General features: G+C 35.7%; 1 long non-coding RNA gene across 1 annotated transcript; it reads right to left on the reverse strand.

The window, feature by feature from the left end:
- Positions 1 to 3,815: 3,815 nt before the first annotated feature.
- Positions 3,816 to 4,971, reverse strand: LOC110922650. Its single transcript, XR_002583335.2, has 2 exons — positions 4,763 to 4,971; positions 3,816 to 4,198 (listed from the first exon to the last, which is right to left on the reverse strand). It is a non-coding gene; the product is annotated as an uncharacterized LOC110922650 (long non-coding RNA).
- Positions 4,972 to 5,258: the final 287 nt, after the last annotated feature.

The following is a 5,258-nucleotide window of genomic DNA, read 5'->3' on the forward strand; positions in this document are numbered from 1 at the left end:
ATTGTGTTATATAGTATTATATATAATGTTATAATACACTTCTCACACTTCTCACACTTTAAGCTCTTTTTACACTATCCTTACCCATTGTGAGGTTAAATGAAAAAGGATCACGTGATTAAGTTAACAAATAAAGTTATAAAGATTATATCACACAAATCCCAACTTTTAACCACATTTGCATTTCACATTATCAGTTCTTAATGTGTTGATAAATTGATACCGTGATTCCTAATTTCATTCACACACATCATTAATATTAATATTCTTACAAATTGTCGTTGTAGTACACCAATTTTTTTTTTTGTGTGTGTAGAGTTACGGAACTCATAAAAAATGGATGGAAACGTCTCAACAGACCTGATCATGTGAAAAACCGTCTTTGCTAAGGCTAGGGGGTGTGGTCTCGCGCCACCCCGCCACATCACCGAAAATAGCGCACCATAGCGCCTCCCCCACCCCGTGCACGTTATCGAGGGGGCGCTACCCCATGTCCGCCAGCGTGCTAACGGCCAAAAAATGGGTGCATCTGCTGGGCTCCATATCTCTTAACCAATCTGATTTTGTTTATTTTTTCTTACTTTTTTAATATTTAATTAGGTGGGGGCGTAGTGATGCGGAGTGTGAATCTTGTGCATTAATGTGGATATAATACGTGTTTTTTTATATTTTAAGTGATAATACGCCTTGAATATATTGACTACGAGTGTTCATGGTTTTACATGTAAATCACTTAATGTAACTTACGGTTAAAGAGGAGTCTAAAGTGTAATTTCTAATGTGAACAAGTGTGCACATTAAATTAAATTAAATGCAAATAACTTTTGTTTGCTTTTTAGCAAGACTATTTCACATGGATTTTGGTGGAACAAGGTTCTAAAATCCTAATTGAAAAGGATCATCATGTGCAGGCTTTTGAAGGAATTCTTGGTCAACAACATTAAATAATGAGCACCATCACATCACAAGAATTAATTGGGGGGCACTTTTGATGGTGAACATCACGCACACATGCAGGAGAGAAGTAATTGATTTACTTGAAATTGTGTTTGAGGAGATATAAAGCAAAAAGGAAACAGAAGCATTGCATTGTGGCTTACGGTCAGGAGTTATGGCTTACGGATTGGATCAGGTCCAAGAAAAAAAAATGAACAGCAAGTATAATATGGGGTTTACGGATGGAGTATGTGGTTTACGTTTGGAAACATGGTAGTATGTTTGGCAGTGATTAAAAAAAAATAAGAAAAGTTTATTTTAAAAACCCTACTTGGACTTCGATGGGATGGATTTGGTGGCAGCAACTCATGAAAGTTTGGGCCAACATCACGAATTTTGGAGGCAGCCGTATATCACAACTTTGGGGCTCGCAAAAAAATCATCACTCATCATCGAACATCATCATCATTCCAACATCACTTCTACGAATCATCTAATCACTCATGCCTTCAACCTTATATCAAGCTTTTGAAGATTTGTTGCAAATCATGAGCGGCTAGTCGTCTTGTGACTGTCTCCGGGACTAGGGTTTGTACGAAACATTGGTTTACTTATTGTTACGACCTTTGGATTAGGATTCGATTAAATATTCGATTAGTCGTTCCTATTGTTTTTGTTTCGATTAAACAGTATTTGATTATCGTAATCATTCTTGTTCATCAATTATTTGGTTTGTTCATCAACAACCGGGATTAAATTCTAGGATGTCATTGTTTTAAATCTTTAATCATTGAACTAGATTATGTTTATGAAATCTAAAATTGGTAATTAATTGGGTTACTATTCATTTGCATCAATCCTTCGGTTTCGATCGTGGATCATTGCAATCAAACATATTATCCGTTAATTATGAGTAAATTGCCATTTTAGTCCCTAAGTTTTGTCCAAATTTGCTATTTTAGTCCAAATAGTTTTTTTTTTGCCTCTGGGTCCCTGACTTTTCCCTTTTGTTGCCATTTTGATCACATACACTAACTCCATCCAAAAACTCCATCTTTAACCAGGGGTATTTTGGGGATTTTCATTTTTAATGTTTTCAATTGCCATTTTGATCCAATTCCAAAAAATCAAAAAAATTCCAAAAAATCAAAAAAAATTCCAAAAAATAATAAAAATTCTAAAAAATCATAGAAATTCTAAAAAATTATAAAAAATCCAAAAAATCCGTTTCGGCGCGAACCGTTTCGAACCCGAACCGTTTCGAGCTGAACCGTTTCGACGCGAACCGTTTTGACCCGAACCGTTTCGAGCTGAATCGTTTCGACGCGAACCGTTTCGAACCGTACCGTTTCGATGCGAACCGTGCCTTATCGACGCGAACCGTTTCGAACCGTACCGTTTCGATGCGAACCGTTTCGAACCGAACCCTTTCGAACCGAACCTTTTTGACCTGAACCGTCGAAACGGTTCGGTTCGATAAGGCACGGTTCGGTTCGGTTCGAAACGGTACGGGTTGAAACGGTTCGGCTTCGAAACGGTACGGGTTGAAACGGTTCGGCTTGAAACGGTTCGGCTTTGAAACGGTACGGGTCGAAACGGTTCGCGTCGAAACGGTTCAGCTCGAAACGGTTCGGGTTCGAAACGGTTCGCGCCGAAACGGATTTTTTAGAATTTTTATGATTTTTTAGAATTTTTATTATTTTTTGGAATTTTTTTGATTTTTTGGAATTTTTTTGATTTTTGGAATTGGATCAAAATGGCAATTGAAAACATTTAAAATGAAAATCCCCAAAATACCCCTGGTTAAAGACGGAGCTTTTTGGATGGAGTTAGTGTATGTGATCAAAATGGCAACAAAAGGGAAAAGTCATGGACCCAGAGGCAAAAAAAAAACTATTTGGACTAAAATGGCAAATTTGGACAAAACTCAGGGATTAAAATGGCAATTTACTCGTTAATTATTTATCAAAACAAGTTTTCAAATCATGTCTATGTGATTTCCAATTGGTCGTAATTAAGTAACCTGATTTTCTGTACAACCTGAAAACCCGGAGATTGGTCTCTTTTCTCATAATTGTTTACAACTCTAATTTATATTTGCTTTCATAATTACTCTCAAAAACTGCAAAAAGCAATTAGTTTAGAATTAGATGATAATTAAAGCAACGAACTTTTACACTTTCCATTGATTCCCCGTGGATTCGACACTCTACTTGCCCTTTACTAGTAAAAGGTGAATAGGACAATTTTCACTTATCTTTTTGACCGACCTTACGACATCGATCAAACCTTTCCTTCCCGTGTTTCCACGTAGTTTGTTACTAGTCTACCCGCTATCCTTATGTAATTTGCCCTGATGATTGGAATGAAATAAAAATGCTACTACTTGAAAAAAAAATTAGGTGGGGGCGTTAGTGAGGCTTTATCCCACACCATCATTATTAAAGAGTGCGTTATTTTTATCTCAAAATCTACGTGACGCTTACGTGACATGATAAAACCCCTAAGAATTTTAAACCACACCCACCAACCTAATTGTCGGGCCTAAGTTCCACCATGTGGAACCTCGATCTAGAACTCAATGATTCCCCCCAATTTTTAGCAATTTACCTTATTTCCTTTTGATTGAAAAGGTGAACTTTTTATTTGAATACTTAGACAATCAACTCAATCCCTAGAGTCAATAATTTTCTAAAATCTGACTTGACTTGCAAATTTTATATTCAACTAATCTAACACCTTTTTCTCTTTTATATTTGTGCTTTCGTTGTGCATCATACTGAGTATTTAAGAACGTAGTGATTTTTGTTAAGTGGTAAATTAAATCACCTTATCAAGGTGAGTTCATTAACATAATTTTAGAAAAAATGCAAGATAAGAAAAACAAGCTCGAGTCATATAAATCGATAATAATTAGTAGAAGATTATGAACAATTATTGATTTTAACATTACACTGACTCATCACCATTAGCACTTAATCTTGATAAATCCAAGAACCTATCTCTCCCACCCCTTTTGTTCAAATGGTTTATTTTACATAATTATCTACAACAAAAACTTGTCAAACTAACAACCCAAAGTCAAAAACCATCTTGATTAACCATTATGTCAAAGAACAATTCATTATCGAATCTTGTTCATTGTTCATAACTATGATGACTCATGGAACTTCATTGATCTTGACATTGCTGCCGGGTTTGCTCTCAAATTGGCCAACGCGTTCTTGCCAAATTCAGTTCCATCACCTTCGTATCGAAAGACCTAAAACACGCAAGATTTTTCGCATCAAAAAGTGGTAATTTCGAGTAGTTTACTTATGAACAGGTCAATTCAGGTTGTGTCATGTGTCATCTCAAACAGGTCAAATAAAAAAAAGTTTTAACTAAAAGGTAAACTTGTCAAAGACCTATAAAGTTGGCTTGTAGCTTTGTAACAACAATAAAAACTAATTATACAATATCTTAACAAAAAGTGTTTCTGGGCCTAAAACTGGCAAGTTCAATCCTCTATGGTTTTTTGATCCTCTAGAGTTAAAGTTAATGCATATAATCAATTATTAAGCAAGGTACACAACATAAATCAACCAGGAACCTTTTCAAGAAGCAAATTTGGGACAATACAATCCAAATCCAAACAAACTCCAACAAATTTTCAAAACAGTAAGTTAAAAATCGTTCTAAATTGCTCTCTCAGACATTTCAACAAACACCTAGAGGTCAAGATCAATGTAAACACAAACCAGCCTCTAAACACAAAACTAAATTAAGGGTTTTGCTCAAAACAAAATCTTAAAACTGGGTTTAACTCAAAATCGCATAAAAATACCTGAACACCCTTCATATACTTCCGTTGTTGATCATCTGTAGACTGAATCGTCTTCCCCAAAAGCTTGATCGTGGAGTCTCTTGCGTCCGACATTACTACTGCAATTTGTTACAAGTGAAGTGTCGTGAATGATGATTGTGTTGTTGGGTTGGTCGTCGTTTTGTAAACGAAGACAGTGGGACACTTCTTTTTTCCACTTTGGGAGGGTTGGACATGTGGCCAATATTCAGAGTGTAAGTGAGAAGACAGTTTTTGTGGTTTCTGAGCCACAAGTTTTTTTGGGAGACTATTGGATGGGTCCCACATTCCATTTGTTATATGCACTTTTTTGGTTTTTCGTGGCTGGGAATTTGTATAATTTTTTATTTATTTTCAAGGGTGTGTTCAAAGAATCAAGAAAACTAGTGGTGTTGATGTCTTGATGATAATATCCACAATTTTGATTGATGCGTCACGTCTTTAAGATTATTCTTACTTTTTTATAATGTTTAGTTAC

Source organism: Helianthus annuus, chromosome 17 (genome assembly GCF_002127325.2).
Source record: "Helianthus annuus cultivar XRQ/B chromosome 17, HanXRQr2.0-SUNRISE, whole genome shotgun sequence".
Taxonomy (NCBI): domain Eukaryota; kingdom Viridiplantae; phylum Streptophyta; class Magnoliopsida; order Asterales; family Asteraceae; genus Helianthus; species Helianthus annuus.